Source organism: Bos mutus, chromosome 10, assembly GCF_027580195.1.
Source record: "Bos mutus isolate GX-2022 chromosome 10, NWIPB_WYAK_1.1, whole genome shotgun sequence".
NCBI classification, from domain to species: Eukaryota; Metazoa; Chordata; class Mammalia; order Artiodactyla; family Bovidae; genus Bos; species Bos mutus.
This window is the reverse complement of record NC_091626.1, coordinates 31,719,157-31,737,781: the sequence shown is the minus strand read 5'-3', so window position 1 is coordinate 31,737,781 and position 18,625 is coordinate 31,719,157.

Here is an 18,625-nt window from a genome sequence, read left to right as displayed (position 1 = left end):
CCACAGATGTCACAAAGCCACACAACTCTCCACACCCCCATCTTGTTTTCTGGGCCCTTATTAAGCTCAATTTCCCAAGACACTCTAGTAATATAGGGAAAATAATAGAAGAATATTTGTGGTCATGCATTAGATTAGCAATGATCCACCGTTTTCCCTTTCTGATAACATTTAAGAGTTCATTTTTTTTTTAACTGAGTTAGAAACAAAAAGGTCTCTTTCATTTAAAAATTAAAAACCAAATTCTGGCAAGGAGCACTCAAGAAAAACAGGCCAGCTTCAAAGGCTGAGACTATCATATATCTCAAGTAGAAATCCTTGATCTATTTTTGAAAGAAAAAAAATGGAGTAAATTATGTATTTATGTTTTTAAAAAGCCTTGTGTGAATAAACTTATTAAATAAATTCATGATTCCCTAGAATTGCAGCTCTGCAGCTACATAATTATATACTACAAAAACAGATAATTCCTTAGCTTTAGGTTTGTGGCTCTAAACTGAAGTTGCCCACATATATTTCTTTATAGCCCTAAAATTTATAATTTTCAACCATGAGGAAAAAATTAATATAATAAAAGCACCAATTCAGTGGACAGATTACCCCAGGATTTTACAAACCAGCCCAGCTGCTTTAGTTATCTCCACTTCAGCTGAAAGCTAAATAATTCAATACAACCTCATTTGCTCCAGAGCCTGTTATCCTGACAGCATCTCCAAATGCTTTACAGCTAATAGAGTTACAGTGAAATGATAAATTAGGACTGAGGGAGAGAGGAAGTTTAGAAGTACAGAGGAAAAGGATATTGTCAAATGAGGGAGGGAAATGGCAGATCCCAGGGAATGGGAATAAGAAATTGGGCAGAGTGAAATAGGCAAGAAGGACAAGCTCATATAAGTGTTCATAACTGAAGTCATTGTTGTGGGCAGCAGGGATTAATTTTGTAGGGACTTTCTGAGAAGAGTACCTAAAGCCTCCTGGAATCGTCCATCAGGGAGATGGGGGGCTTCCTTTGTGGCTCAGAAGTAGAGAGTCTGCCTGCCAGTGCCAGAGACACAGGTTCAGCCCCTAATCTGGAAAGATCCAACATGCCACAGAGCAACTAAACCCATGCACCTGTGCTCAGTTGTGTTTGACTCTTTGTGACCCCATGGAGCCCTGCAGGCTCCTCTGTCCATACTGGAGTGTGTTGCCATTTCTTCCTCCAGGGGATCTTCCCGACCCAGGGATCGAACTCAAGTTCCTGCATTGGCAGGCGGATTCTCTACCACTGAACCACCTGGTAAGCCCCAAGTAAGCCCATGAGTCACAACTATTGAGCCTGTGCTCTAGAGCCCTCGAGCGGCAATTCTGAACCCTGGTGCTGCAACTACTGAAGTTCTCATGCCCTTAGAGCGCATGCTCCGCAACAAGGGACGCCACTGCAATGAGAAGTCCACGCACTGCAGCTGGACAATAATAGCCCCTGCTCACCACAACTGGAGAAATGCCTGGTGCAGCAGTGAAAACCCAGAAGAGCCAAAAATCAATAAATTAATTTTTTTAAAGAAAAGGAAAGGTGGGAGATTGGCCCTCATCCTGGTTGGTCAAGGGGCTGCCACCCTAACCCCCTATTCCATATTGACACCCCACACTTCCGAGCTACCAAGCAGACTCCTAACAGGCAATCTACGGTTCCAGAGAGAAGGTGTGCATTTGAGACAGAAGTTGTCAACCAAGAACTGGGACTTCTACTTATACAGGAAGAGAGGGTAAGCTCTCACAGAAATGTCCACCCAGCTCCAGCTAAAATCAGTAGGAGGAAAGAGGATATAAGTTGAGACGTTAGAGGAATCTGACACAAGAAGGAGTCTTCTATTTCTGTATTCTCTGAATTTTTTACATTGAGCTTGTATTATTTGATGAACAGTTGGAGATAATAAAGAAAATAATACGTAGAGATTGGATCAAGATGGTGGATTGAGCCCACACATCTATCTTCTCTTCCATCCCAAATCTCATTAAAAATATATATATATGCTGCTAAGTCCCTTCAGTCGTGTCCGACTCTGTGCGACCCCACAGACAGCGGCCCACCAGGCTCCCCCATCTCTGGGATTCTCCAGGCAGGAACACTGGAGTGGGTTGCCATTTCCTTCTCCAATGCATGAAAGTGAAAAGTGAAAGTGAAGCTGCTCAGTCATGTACGACTCTTAACGACCCCATGGACTGCAGCCTACGAAGCTCCTCCCATGGGATTTTCCAGGCAAGAGTACTGGAGTGGGTTGCCATTGCCTTCTCCCATATATATATATGTCTTAAAGAGAATAGAAATCTAACAGCACAAGGAAATAAGAAAAAATGTGATCAATTTTCCAGAAATTCTTAGGAAATACTGAAATATAAAAGAGACAGGATCTGATCTAGAGAAAAACAAAATGAGAGGAAATCAAAACAGCTTCAGGAGAAGGAATCATTTAGGGGGATTCCAAGCAGGAATCAAAGGATACAAGAGGTGGAGGGGAACCTAGGATAGAATAATTCGCTGAAGAGCCTCCTCCCCTGCTGGCATTAGATATCAAATGTTTGCCTGTGGGATGAAGTTAGTGGGGCTATTGGGACCAGAGGGGCAGAGTCCAAGGATCCACTGACCCCTGGAAGTGAGAGGGAACTTTCACTCTCTCTGGATAGCATGTTGTACCCTTCCTTCACAGTTCCTGAAGAGAGGCTATGATTAACGGAACAGGCAAGCAAACTGATTCTCAAATAAAAGATGATCAGACAATCAAAATCACCAAAGATTCTGTCAGGGGAGGGGAGCCAATACCATGAAAGAAAAGCACCAAACTCAACTAACAGAGAAGTGTTATCAGAGGAAACTAAGAAAAGGAAACAGAAGATAAATTTTAAATGATTTAAAATTTTATTCAGCAAGATTTGAAAGGATATTGTATCCATGAAAGATAATCAGTGAGAAGACATAGAAATTTAAAAAGTGGTTCCTGAAATTTAAAATCCATTAGCTGATCAGAAGAACTGATCAAGTCAAAGAGCAGATTAGTGGAAACAAATTCTCGTCAAGCACAGGGTGAAAAACAGGGTGATGGGAAGTTTGGGACAATGGTTGAAAGCCATGGAGGCAAGAGCCTCAACTCCAGTATCTGTTCAATAGAAGTTACAAAAGAAGAGAAAAAAGACCATAGATGAGATGATTATAAGGAGAAAGTAGAATAAAATTTCTCAGAGTTGAGGAAAACTCTGAATTTTCAGATTCAGTAAAAGCAGCTTAAAGCAAGATGGAGATTTTTAAACAGTTTACAAATTTTATGTATAGTTTAAAATTGTGATTTAATTTGATTTAATTAAGACCCAAGAACTTGAAAAAAAATTAAACCATAAACCAAGAATATAGGCTAGACGAACTTCCTGTGCCTTGAATGAAATTAATCCTAAAGTTATTTTTTACTGAATCACAAAACCAATTTTAAATTGTTTGAAATTTAAAACTACTGTGACTTAGAAATGAACATGTATCAGAAAGCTACTTAAAAACAGACCTACCAAACCAAATAAACCCAACCCTATCCAATATTCCCTTCATTCAAATTCTTGCTAATAGTGGAAAAATCAAGAACTCATGATAATGAAGAGAAAACTTTAAAATAGTGCTTAGAGCTTAAAAAACTAACGTTCCCTCCTTATTTACCTTGTCACCAAGAGATGCATTTCATAAAATTTGGCTGAAATTTCCATTCCATTTCTGGAAACATCTAGGGGAACCACACTCTCCACAAATTCCAAAAATAAAGCAGCCGCAGGACCGGTTGGAAAACCATTTACACTGTAGGGGCCCCGAGGACAAAGGACCAAAGTTCCCTTCCAATGCCTCAAACAGATCAGTCCCTGGAAGGAACCTGAAGCTAAATACCAAACTGACCACTCTTTAAAGCACCAAGTGAAACTGATTCGAATTTCCCCCCAATAATGGAAAGAAGTGGAAGAGCCAGGCTTACATCCTGTTATGCACCAGTGCATGGAAGAACTAACCAGGCGCTGAGCATCTTTCCTTCCATAGCTGAGCCTGAGCTTTCCTTCCTTTTCAGGATTAGATTTTCTGTTACCTAAAGGATGTGAGTTTGTGCCCGTGTAATACCAGGCTTGTATTGGGGTGTGCTGATAAACTGATGTCTGAAGGCACTTCTGTTCTGCAACTGCCTTCTTCAGGCTGTACTGTTAGTAGTTTGCTCAGGCTTCCATGATGAATACCATAGACTGGGTGGCTTAAATAGCAAAATTTGTTTTCTCACAATGCTGGAGATTAGAGGTCTGAGATCAAGATACTGGCGGGATTGTTTCTTCTGACCCTTTTTGGTTTACAAGTCAAAGATGGTGGCCCTCTTTTCCCTCTGTGTTCACATGCTCTTTCCTTTGTGTGTGTATCCTAATCTCCTCTTGTGAGGACACTAGCCATACGGGATTAGGGCTAGCCACCTGACCTTATTTTACCTTAACTACCTCTTTAAAGGCTCTGTCTCCAAATCTGGTCACTTTCTGAGGTACTGGGGGGGGCTAGCATTTTAACATATGAATTTGCAGGGTGGGCCATAATTTTAGTCCATAACCCAGACCTCATCTCTTCCCACATGAATTGCTTCTTATAAGCCTCCCAATTGTTGTACCGTTCTCCAGTTTCACTTTCTTTCAATTCTTCCCCCACAGAGTAGCCAAAATACACTTTCAGAAAAGGAAATCTGATCATGTCATCCCACTATTTTAAATCACCCAGTGGCTCCCTGTTGCTTTTGGAATACCGTTTTGAGTTTCCTAGGACTTAGCACAGTTCCTGACGCACAAGATATACTTAATAAAGGCCTGACGAATGAATGAATAAATTAATGAATAAATAAATCATGGAAACTGAAAGAGAGTTGCAATTCTGGAGGTCAACCAAAGAAGTAGGTAATTCAAGGTTATTTCTATTTGATCTAAGAATATATATTTGTGATTTTTCTAAGGAGGATCATTTCCCTATTTATGTTTAGGTAGTTATCTAAATAAATTCACATCCCTAAAACATAATTGGTAGTATCTATGTCTGAATTTCACCAACTCCTCGGTCACCTTGACACATTCACACCTGAACTTGCTGCCTGTGGATGAGAAATGGAATCAATAAAGCAGGCTTTCCGTTCACATGCTCTACCAAGTTCACCTGCCACCTTCTGATGTTCCATTCATAAAGTGTGAGTCGCTCAGTTGTGTCCAACTCTGCGACCCCGTGGACTGTAGCCTGCCTGGCTCCTCTGCCCATGGAATTCTCCAGGCAAGAGTACTGGTGTGTGTTGCCATTTGCTTCTCCAATAATGAGATACAGCAAATACCATAGTGATGGTTCAGATATGTGAACTTTGTCTCTGTTTATTCCACCATCTCAGTGCTGTTTTCAGACTTCATCCTTGGGCAGTGGCCCCTCTTCAATCCCCATGGTCCAATATGCCAAAAGATTAAAAATACAGGAAGATGGATCAAAAAGCATTCTAAGCAGTGGGTTGATCTTGTTTTGACATTAACGCTCTATCTTGGGTATCCACAAAGAGAATAATCTGTATGTGGATAATCAGAAGTACCTAAACCTGAAACCTTTGTTCTCTTCTTTTTATAAATATTTATCAGGCCAGGAACTCAAATCAAGGGGAGAAAATATAATTTAAAACTTGAGTTTGTTAACAAAGAATGACAGCTAGAGTGCTAACAATTCAACCATTAAACCATTTTGTGCTTATGTGATAATTATTGCCAGCATAAATGATCTTGTTAATTGCTTTAATTTGTAAGTGAGCAGTTTCCAAGTTTACACATTTTTTTTTCATAATATTAACCAAAACCTTTGGGAAATTTTGAATAAAATTTGGAAAGATATTGCAATGAAAGATTTCATTACCTCTGCAAATTCATCTCATTTTCTATTCAGTGGGATATTTCTGCAGCTGCTCAACTTCTGCTTAAATATTTCTTGAACGCTTTAAAGTCTACAAGAAACTCAAACATGATATATTTTGTAAAATAACTAGTTCTTATCAAAAACATCATTTTTCTTCATTTTCCTTTGTGTATGGCAAATTATATTTTTAAAAGATTTATCATTTTCTTTTTGCCAAATGCCATACAATCATTTGTATTCAATTTCATGAAGTAAATTGCAATCATTATCCTTATTGCCAAAGAAACCAAGAAACTCAGAGTTCAAGTAATTCTCCAAAACTCACACAGAACTCTAAATCCCTTCCTAACGAAACAGTTATTTATCTAGAAAGCAGTATCTCATGGGTTTTTTAATTAACAGATCCCATGATAGTTAATGTAAATGATCTATATTATAGACTAATTTTTTAAGTCAATAATCAGATTAACAATTTAGCCTCCAATTATGCTGAGTATGTGCAAGTAACAACTCGGTGTTGCTTGTTCTATTGCATCATCATCTTAAATATCAAAATTCACTTAATTAAGCATCTAGCTCTGGACCTTCCGTAGCAGAAACCAAAATAAGTGAAAGCTTTTGACCCTTCTTTTGGAAGTGTTTCAAAGCTGTGAGTGAACATCAGTGTTCCATTACTGACCTCAACTACTGCTTAAACCTATTTCTCAACTCCCACTCCTCCCCTCTACCAAATATGGCCAGAAATTGAAGTCAGAGCTTGCCCCATACTATTTCAAGCGCTTAAGGCATTCCCTACCCTCATTCCAAATATCTAATATCACCTACATATGAATCTTTTAACTTATTTCATAACTAACAACCAATATTAAAATGCAAATGACCTTGGGAAGAGTCAGCTTTTAAGGTACAGGCTTTCAGCTACTGCAGTAAGGAAAAGTCAATGCCATTTAGTGGCATTTTAATAGCCAAGCAAATTTTTAAAAGATAGTAATAGGCTTGTCTGAAAAGATCAGTAGATAGAGTCAAAAGACCTGGCTTCTACTCCCTGTTACCCTTTCTCTGTCTTCGTTTTTCTTCCGCAAAATGATGGCATTGAACTAGCTAGTCTCCAAGGACTCTTTCAACTCTGGCTTTCTATATTTTACACTTGTAGTAAAAACATACTAGATGTTCATTATAATAATGTTTTTAAAGGGAAAAATTGGGAATTCAGTGTTCATCACAATATAATTGATTAAACCAAGTATAGTGGGTATACACACACACACACACATTCTATGTAACCAGTTAAGTGATGATGTGGTTTTATATTTATTTATAGGGAAAGACATCATGACATACTGTTTAAGTAGCCATCAAATAATCCTAAGTTGACTCAGGAAGGATACTCTAAAAAATCTTAAATTATTTTTAGTTAATAGAATTAACACTAATTCTTACTTCCTTCTCTATTCTTCTATAATATTTGGTTATTTGTGCATATAGAACATTTTCATAACAAATGACAAAATTATTTTTAATTTGAGGAAAACATCATTAAATATAAGTAGCAAATATTATATCCTTTCCTGTGAGCAAGTTTTGATAGAGAAGAGGGTTAGGGTAAGGACAAAACAGCAGTGAAGTAAAGGAAAACAATGAGTCAATAGTTTCATCAGTAATTCAGATAATGAAATAAATATGTGCCTTGAAGGTAAAAAACAGTTGTTACACAAATTGTACACAGCTGATGTGTTTTTCACCATCCTCTCAGTCATCACATGCTGGATTTGCCTGATACATGCTCACTCCCTCACACATCTTATGCACAGTGGGAAGACTTGTCAAGCCTTCAGATCAGCCATTGGATTCAATCCAAGGCTAATCATCTCCGTAACTTTGTATTCTTTACCACTTCTGCCTTAACTGTTTGATTTTCCTAAGGTTGCCTAATCAATCTTGATACTTATTAATTATCACTCAACTTTGAAAAACATGCAGCCTCATGTATTAATTTTCTTTTCTCAAGCAGACTATATAATACTTGATATTTAAAAAAGCACGTCTTTACTTTCTTTACAATTGCCCGAGATGCTTAAACAGTAATAGATGAACATACATAAATGTAATACTGAAAACTGTAATAATCAGCATAAGTACATAGTTACCACTGGTTACTTTACTTCCTAAGCCATGTTACAAATTCTGGCTCTTTTACTAGACCCCACAGAAGACATAGTGACCATAAGGTGACATGTCCCTTACCTAAGACAATCGTGGCTTACACTTATTGTCCCGGCAGAATCAAGGGTCCCTTTGCTCTCTCAAAAATATACAAATTATGTAATAACACTATTGATCAGGCATCACTAAGGGGCTTCCCAGTAAATTCCAACATACAAAAAGTAATTTGTCTTTAGCAGTAAATGAAAGCTTTGTGACAAAAGATGACTACAGAGTATAATGTTTACATTAGATTATGTTAGATTACCTGAAGATTATATTACTAATTGCTATTTCCTAAGACAGTTTATATAAATTTGTCAACTCTGCCCTCTACTGTCTTACAACAGTATTATGACATCATGTGGATAGCATTATTTTGGCTTCATTGATTGAAGCTGATTGTATTAGTCCTGTTTTACTTTAGAGGGCTGGCCCTCATCTTTGCCTGTCACTGTATTAGCTTTTGGGGACTTTTGGGGACCAGGTGGTGCAGTGGTAAAGAATCCACCTGACAACTCAGGAAACACGGGTTCAATCCTTGGGTGGGGAAGATGCCCTGGAGTAAGAAATGGCAACCCGCTCCAGTATTCTTGCCTGGAAAATCCCATGGACAGAGGACCCAGGCAGGCTACAGTCCATGGGGTTGAAGAGTTGGACGTGACTGAGCACACACACATAGCTGTTAAAGATCCCCACTCCTACACCCCCCCTCACCAGTTAAATCAGAACTTTTAGGGATGAGACCCAAGTATCCATTTTTTAAGACTCTCCAGTCACTACCAACACACAGTGAAAGTAAAGTGAAAATGGTAGTCACTCAGTCATGTCTGACTCTTTGAAACCCCATGGATTGTAGCCCACCAGGCTCCTCTGTCCATGGAATTCTCCAGGCCTGAATAAAGAGTTGGTAGCCATTCCCTTCTCCAGAGGATCAACCCAGGGATCTAACCCAAGTCTCCCTCATTGCAGGCAGATTCTTTACCATCTGACAGTATAGGTTGAGAAACATCACTTAGAATGTCAGATCAAATAGTCTGTTGTGGTTCATTTAGGTTTTTGATTCCATAACCCAGATGGTACAATTCTCCTAACCTTGTCTGCAGAAGCCTTGGAGATTGGAAGAAAAAGATGAGTGTATCAGGACAAATCTACATCACTATTTGAAAAAATGGCTTAAAAAACATTCTGAGGGATTGTGTCTTTCTTGAATCTAAAAATATACATATATTTTTCACTGATGGTGATGACATATATGGACAGTATCTATTAGGAAATAAGTCTGTTCAGCCATCAGCTTTGATGCCACAGCTCAGTGCTTCTTTTCTTCGGATGGAGTTATCTGCTGAAGAAGCTCCAAAATAGCCAAGAGAGTTGGATCAGAAGATGAGAGCAAAGGAGGTAGAGCCCATTGCTTTGAATGCCTGCTTTCTTTTCCCTGAATGTTCAGACTTGTTAATGGAGTTTATCATACGGAAATGCACTGATGTGAAAGCCCAGGAAATCTGCTGGAGTAAAAGTGGCACTAATGAGAACATTAACTAAATTAAACCACTGGAGGGAAGTGAATCACAAAGGGAATGAGGGAGAAAGAAAGATACAGAAAAAAATCATTAATAATCAGAGGGAAGAGATCACTTTTGTAAAAAAGAAAATTAAACAAGACCCAAGTTTTTAATAATAAGATCAATGCTTACTTTCCACTTTCTTTTTCTAAAGTTTATCAGGAAAAGTTAATGATCTAATGTTGAGACTGGCCCTGTTAGAAGAGTTTTTTTCTCTTAAACTTTTAACCAAAACTGTGGGACCAGTCAAAATTGTTGGCATGAAAAAGATGGGATTACTTGGGGATTTCAATAGTGAGCATAGAGTAAAAATTTCTTGTGAAAATAGCAAAACCCTCTTAATATTAAAAGGAGAGAAAAGGAAGACGCATGTAACAAATGGTGAGATCCTTAGGTTAGGTAGGTAGAATAGGGAAAAGGAGTCCAAAACGGTGGTGGCTAAAAGACAAGGAAGCGAAAAGCCGGCGAAATAGAACAAAAGAAGGTCCAAGGACCGGAGTGAGGACCTCAGATAAAACAAACAACACTCCTGGCTGGCCCAATTTACATAGGACAGGCCCACGGAGAGATAAACATATAAAAAGAGGAGCCAAAGCTAGCTCTCTGTCTCTCTCACACTCTCTCTCTCTCTCTCTCTCTCTCCCCACCCCCCACCCCACCACCCGCCGCGGGCTGGGGCGCTCTTCTCGTGTCTTTGGATCAACGTGCCCTCACGCCTCAAAGATGGATTTTCCTGCTATCTTCTAAATAAAATAGAGCTGTAACACTGAGCTGTAACACTGATTTGTCTAAGAGGTATAACACGGTCTATCCAAGACCTGAGAGCTGTGACCGCCGAGGGGGCTTTAATGTCCGTCACCAAATCTTTGTTGTGATGAGACAAAGAACCGAGGAACGTACACTCGCGTGACACTTATACAACATGTCTGGGACTGCATTATTCAGTACTTCAGTCTAGTCAAAGCAAGACACTTAGCAAAAGTGAGAAGAGCATAGAGGTTTGGAAGAAGCATCAGGAATTAATTCTAAATGATTCTATCAGTGCTAGTTCTATTGTCTGTGGGACAACTGCTGATACTTTAAAAAATTCTTTTGCAAGAAACGATAGGGACAAAGTAAAAACATTTCCATAGATATAGTAATTCATAAAAACAGCTCTCACTCTTTTCTCTTTGATAGACACCTGTGAGTATCTGATGGAAGCTATGGACCCTCTCCCCAGAGAAAATCGATGATTTTTATACATAATTCTACATACTCTTCCATCCTAGTTTAAGACTCTAGACTTAAAGATGGCCAACAGGTACATGAAAAGATGCTCAACATAATAAAATATTAGCAAAATGCAAATCAAAACAACGAGATATCACTCACATCCATTAAAATGGTTATTAGCAAAAAGATAAGAAATAAGAGTTGTGAGGATATAGAGAAAAGGAACACCTGTGCTCTGTTGGTGGGAATGTAAATTGGTGCAGTCACTACGGAAAACAGTAAGAAGTTTCCTCAAAAAGTTAAAAATAGAACTACCATATGATCCAGCAACTTTGCTTTTTAGTACCACTGAATATTTACCCAAAAAATGAAAACACTAACTCAAAAAGGTATTTGCACTCCCATGCGCAATAGCCAAGATATGGAACCAATGTAAGAATGTCCATCAGTGGATGAATGAAGAAGAAATGTATGTATTATATACACACACATGGAATATTTTTCAGCCATAAAGAATAATGAAATCTTGCCACTGGTGACAATATGGATGGACCTTTGAAGGAGGAAACAGAACAGGCTCCATCTTGAAAGCAGGACTCCATCTTGGGCTGGACTATGGACTTTGATCTATATGCCCAGTATCTATGCAAACGGCATATCAACAGGAAAACCAGACCCCCTGGATAGAAGAGCCCCAGGGCTCGTACCTAGACTCTCCTCACCTAAAAGAATACCCTAATTATCAGTGTAACCGAATAGGATCATAAATTCTATTATGCTTATTGGGGTATGACCACAGGCCTATTGATAATTGTCCACTGTTAACTACCTAGGCCTAAGGCATATGCATCACGGGTTTTCTTTGACTGTATCTTTCTTTTCCTTTGTTCAGACTAGTTTCAGGGAATTTGGGGAGGTGGGTTTGGGCACATACACTTAGGGTATATAAGGTTTTCACAAAAGCTGGTCGGGGTCCTTGGCGAAGAGGAGACTCTGCCTTGGGCTGGCCGGTATAATAAACTGCACTCCACTATTTGCATTGTCCTTCTGAGTGAGTTTGTTTCCTGGAACACGTGGCTACAACGCCTTGAGGATATTGTGCTTAGTTGCTCAATTGTGTCTGACACTTTGTGATGCCATGAACTATAGGCTGCCCGGCTCCTCTGTCCATGGAGATTCTCCAGGCAAGAATACTGGGTTGCCATGCTTTCCTCCAGGGGATCTCTATGCTAAGTGAAATAAGTCAGACAAAAAAGATAAATACTATATGATCTCATTTGTGGGATCTTAAAACAAAAAAAGAAAGAAAAAACAAACTCATAGATACAGATAACAGATTGGTTGCCAGAGGTGGAGGTGGGGTGGGGGGGTGGACCAGATGGGCAAAGAAGATCAAAAGGTACAAACTTACAGTTATAAAATAAGTAAGTCATGGGTAAGGTTTCAATGCACAGCATAGTGACTATAGTTAATAATACTGTATTGAATTTTTGAAAGTTGCTAAGAGAGTAGATGTAAAAGTTCTCAACATAAGAAAAATATTTCGTAACTATTAATATATGTGGTAATAGATGTTAACTAGGCTTATTGCGGAGATCGTTTCACAGCAATACAAATACTGTTATACAAATATATGTCAGTATATATGGTATTTGTATATATGTGTATGTGATTGCAAATATCAAATCATTACATTATACAACTGAAATAGATAAGTCAATTATACCGCAACTTTGTTTTGCTTTTATTTTTGGCCATGCAGCATCCTGGATCTTAATTCTCTGACCAGGGATCGAACCTATGCCCCCTGTAGTGGAAGCATGGAATTTTAGCCACCAGACTGCCAGGGAAGTCCCATATACCTCATTAAAAAAAAATTTTTTTTTGATTTATTAAATAACCCACTGTGAATGGATTTGTCATTAAAATTATTATTATAAAACCATTTATTGAGAGCTATGTACATAAATCATTAAGTTGAACATGATAGGCACACTAGGTTAAACAATAAAAAGTTCCTGTCTTCTAGCTTTATAATTTACTTCCCAGGTGGCTCAGTGGTAAAGAATCCGCCTGCCAATGCAGGAAATGCAAAAGACACGGGTTAGATCCTTGGGTCAGGAAGATCCCCTGGAGAAGGAAATGGCAACCCACTCCAGTATTCTTCCCTGGAAAATTCCATGGACAGAGGAGCCTGGTGGGCAACAGTCCATGGGGTTGCAAAGAGTTGGACACAACTGAGCATCTAAGCACAGCACACATACAACATCATGATATCCATGTAAAGGACATACAGTTGCTACATGAAAAATAAAAACATTTGCATCTTCATAGGATCGAGTAAGGACATATTGAGAGGCACTGGGCCAAGACAAGGTTTTTTAAGGCTCCACAATCTCTTTTCAATATAGTCAGGGAATTTTTTTTTTTAATGTATTGAATGCCCGTCGTGTAAGGCATAGTACTAGGCTATGGAGGCGATCAAAGATGAGGATATAGTTTTTGTCCTCAGACTGCATTCACTCCCATAAGATGGAGAGAGGAGAAGCACACAAATGACTCTACTATAATGCAGACTCTGGTAAACGCCCTATACAACTTGCAAACAAAAAATTTTGGAGAAGAGTTCAGATAGCAAGATCACATTTAACAAGACATGGAAAATGACCCCACACTTTCTACCTTCCTTTCTGTGGGAAGCCCCTATTGTTTTTCATGGAGAAATTTCACATGACCAATCCTGGTAGAAAGACCAACTGACTCTCTCTTTTTCATGGCTATAAATCAGTTTGAATATAAGAAAATTGTGGAGATTAAGACAGAAAAGCTAAGCCAAAGCCCTACTGTAGCTGGCTTTAAAAGCCAGGGTGAGGGGCCTGTACCTATTTCATTTGACAATAGGAATTTGTTGAAGGCTTTTAAGTAAGGCATAGATAGGATCAGAGCTGTGCTTTAGGAAGTTAATCTGCCAGCAGTGCTCAGGAGAGCTGGAGTGGGAGATAGGAGACAGGCTATTATAGCAGTCAAAGTGAGAAACACCGGGGGCCTGAACTAGGGTGGTGGCTGAGGAAGTGGCAAGCAGGATGGATGTCAGGCTGTGAAATTGATAGGCCACTGTGATGGCTGGATGGCATCACCGACTCAATGGACATGGGTTTGGGTGGACTCTGGGAGTTGGTGATGGACAGGGAGGCCTGGCGTGCTGCAGTTCATGGGGTCTCAAAGAGTCAGACACGACTGAGCAACTGAACTGAACTAAACTGAAGGTTCTTAACTGAGGGTTGATTTCGGGGTTTAGAGAACCCTCAAAAAAAAAAAAAAAGTCTTCTCGGTATTTTAGAGTGGTCCTCTCCTAACTTAAATCTGTAGCCCCAGCTACAGATACATACACTTTCCACTTGAACAGAAAGGGGCCCTGATTATGTGGAAGAGATTGGGTCTATTTTCATCACCTGTTGATGACTAACTGTTGAATTCTTATCAGTTCTTCTCCTATCTGTATTTTTTTCCTTCCTTGCTCTAGTAAGCTTCTTGCTTGGAATTCAAAAGAAGAAAGGTACTATGAGCAATTTTAAAAATCAGAATTTATTCCAAGCAAATAAACTGCTATCTACAGTCTAATATAGAACATAAATTCCTTATCATATTCTTTAAAAAAGTCCTTCCTTAATCCTGGCTAAACCTTGAACTTTCATCATATTTTTTTCTTCCCTTTACTGCCAAGTTTCTCATAAGATCAGCCTTCATTTATTACGTCCCTTAAATCCTCATCTCTCATCCTTTAACCCTTATAACATGGAGCCCACTTCCACAATTATAATAAAGAATCATGTCATCCTCACCACCCAAAACTATGAATTTTCTCAGCTTAGTCCTCCTTGACCAGCGTTTGGTTCTGTCAATCATCCTCTCAAGCCTGAAACTTTCTTTTCCTTTGTTCCTCTTGACTACATGCTGTTCTGTTTCCTTCCACCCCAGGGATCTCTCTTCTGCAATCTTGGCAAGTTGTATTCCTTCCTACTCTACAAAATATAATTGTAATTCAAATGATAATTTGGGCTGCCTACTACTTCTGATATTGAAGGAGAAAACTTTTTCTTTTCTTTTTTTAAAAATATATTTATCTATCTGGTTGGGTTGAGTCTTAGTTGAGGCATGTGGGATCTAGTTCCCTGACCAGGGATCAAACCTGGGCCCCCTGCATTGGGAACCCAGAGTTTTAGCCATTGGCCTACCAGGGAAGTCCAGGAGAAAACTTTTTCATTCAATTATTCAATGATCTACAGAATTCCTAAATCCACATCTCTAGGGGTCACTACCTCTCTCAGCTCCAGTACTTCCTGTCGGACACTTCCAAATGGACGTCTCAAACTCCTCGTGTCTGGAAGAGAGCTCCTCTATGCCCCCTAAAAGCTAACTTCTCTCAACTCTGCCGTATTTATCACTGATCCTATCATTTTCTCAGTTCTCGGGATCTAAATTTTGAGTCCTTCTCGATTGTCTCCTCTCCTCACATCACTGGCCCAGTTACCAACATACTATCAATCCTGTCTTTGCAAATTCTCTCGTCTGTCTCCTCATATTTCTCTCTACTGCCATTACTGTAGACACTTAACACTTCTCTCATAGGTATTTTCAACACTGTTTTGTGCCATGTGGGCTCTCTATTGCAGTGCGTGGGCTTTCTTTAGTTCCAGTGTGAGGGTTTCTCTTGTTGGGCTTAGTTGCCCCGAGCCGAGTGGGATCCTCCTGGACCAGTGATCAAACCCTCATCCTCTGCCTAGGAAGGCTGATTCTTAACCACTGGATCACCAGGGAAGTCCCTCCAACACTTTTGAAGCAAGTTCTTCTTCTTTCAGTACACTACACACTTTAGTTGGGGATACTAATCTTCCAAAACCTTTTTGTTGAAAATATCATTTCCTGCTCAAAACTCTTCAGCTAAATTCCAACCCACCACAGGATAAAAATTTAAATTTCTTAATCTGGCATTTAATATCCACCACTCTCTGTTCTTTGCTTGCTTCTATTCTTACCTCACACACATCCTCTACACAAATTCTCTTCTCCAGCTACAGGGATCTTCTAATTGTTCCCCAAATAAGACACATCCTTAGAGCCAACACTTGCACAATCCAGAGGGCTTCAGGCACAGAGACATAATGTGAACAAGGTCCCCTGGAACTGGGCCATGGCTATCTTTATTCCCACATCCATGGTGGTGCCTTTGCTCTAGATACTCTCTTGTAGAACGCTCTCCTCTTGCGTCTGTCGAGACCCAACTCAAGTTTTGCCAGCTCCATGAACTTCCCACCAACTGCCTTACCCACCGATAAGGACTCCCTCCCATTAATTCCTAGACCACTGGTCTATACACAGGGTGACCATGTAATTTACTGTCTAAACTGTGATGTTTGAGAGTTACAGAGGGTACAATTACTCTGCAACAACAGGCATAAGCTGGGGCAAACTGAGGCGTATGATCACCTGCTTACATGTTACTCATTTAGCACTCAGTCTGTGTTGTCTGGCAGGTTTTGTTTGTTAAAATGAATGGATGTATTTAAGTGTATGTGCTTTATTTCAAAACAGACAATCCTATGAGTACAAATGACATTATTCTCCTTCTTTGTTCACCTGCTGCCTGGCCAGTGTCTTATACACAATATACAAAGAATTGTCTGTTCATCATGATGATGTTTTCACTGTTATTTAGCAGTGAAACTTGGGGTACAAGTGAATTTACAAAAGCTGTAAATTCACTCAATTATCATTCTGGCAGGGAGACAAAATTCTCTTTGTCCCTAGAAAGAGATCAAACATCAAAAAATGTCTTCAAGATTATGCTGAGGCCTGGGTCATGGCCTCTGGCACATGATTCTGCCTCATGGCCTTGTTACTTAGCAATGTCCTTGCTCTCTATCTTGACAAAATCTCCTTTCCATTGCTCTGTCATGATGCCACCCAGAAGAAAGCTGACAGTCTCAACCAGAGGCCTTATGTAACTCACATCAAAATAAAACCACATCTAAGAAAATGCTGCTGTCTCTAACTAACCTGAAACCAAATATTTGGAAGTTTTGACTTGCTTGACTTGTTTTGCTTAATTAACATCTGCCCCCCTTTTTTTTTAGCATCATCCCTGCTAAACTAGCAATAATCAAAAGACGAAAAGACTAAGGCCTAAGAACAGAAAAAGGCAGCAGGCAGTCATGATAGCTTAGGTTCCAAAAATAAACCAGAATACAAACTGAAAACTGAAAACTGAAAGACAAGTGGAAAAGAAATAATTAGGACAGAATCATCTCTCAGGAGTAAACACAGGACAGAGACTCATGTTACAAAAGAGCATCAAGTCAAAATTCACATGGAAGCATTTCCCTGGTGGTCCGGTGACTAAGACTCCGTGTGGCCCGTGCAGGGGGCCCAGATTCAATCCCCGGTCAGGGAACGGGATCCGGCATGCTGCGACTAAGACCTGGCGCGGCCAAATAAATAAATATATATATATTTTTAAAAATCACATGAAGGTGCACGTGATGGTGTTAGGGGCTACTGGAAAGCTCCTGAAAGGAAAACCAATTCATTCAAACTACTGATGGCTTGGATCTTACTAAAATGCCCCTTGCCAACTAGGGGACTATCATCAGGCAGCAGTCATCCATTTTCAAATGGAATAACGCAAGGAAGTTTACTCTGGATTGCTTTTCTAAAATTTGGTTCTCAGAGAGATTTCATCCGTAAACCTTTGTCCTAACATTTTCCCTTCTACTGAGTAGCAATCTCTCAGCCCTTCCTGACATCAGTGGTCTTAAAAACATAATAATCTACCTAGCGAGTCTCTAAGTGTTCTCTAAAGTTTGAGGAAGAGCTCCTTGGAAAAGATGACTCTCAAATATTCCCAGAGATGCCCCTCTTCCTTCTACTTAGGATATTTTTATATCTAGCCCTCTCTAGTACTACTGAATATATAACCTCTTGTTGTTCCCAAACCTTTCATTTCATTATCTCAAAGTCACCATCTCTTTCAGAAAGTTTAAGCCAGAAATAGGCAACTAATGGCAGATGTGCCTCTGAAATGTGTCTCCTATCCCCTTTGTCCGATCATTCTGCTTCCTTTTCCCTTTCTCTCTCATTTCCTTTTTTTCTGCTTGAGATTTTATTTTGTTCTATTCCCTACCTCATCTTTCCTCAGATATACTCAGGGCCTTTGATAGCAAGCAGGGTCAAATTCTGTTGATTTGAGCATTGATCTTCTTAGAGGCAGAATTCTATGTTAGACAGCTTCTTGACAGTCCTTTTTCCTCTGGCGTACTCTGGGCTGCTGTTAACTACAATACCTTGATTACCGCCCACTTGTTCTTATATCCTTATTAGGTTCTCTGGACTCATTTTCATCAATATAGCCAACTTAGTATGTATATCAGACCTTATGCTAAGTAGATTATCTCTTTTAATTCTTTCAACAACTTGTTGAGGTAGATGTTTTCCCAGTTTGCAAATGAGGGAAAAGGCACAGAGAAGTTAAATACCTTAAATATATGTCACAGCTAATAAGGGCCACAGCCAGGACGTGAATCCATATCTGTATGTCTCCACACAACAAGTTGGGTGAAAAATGTGATGCTGATATATATACCAGGAAGAAAGGTGAACAATTAAAAAATTTATCACATGTTAACTTCTACCAGGGCTATATTATGCATAATTATGAAGTTAGTCTTCC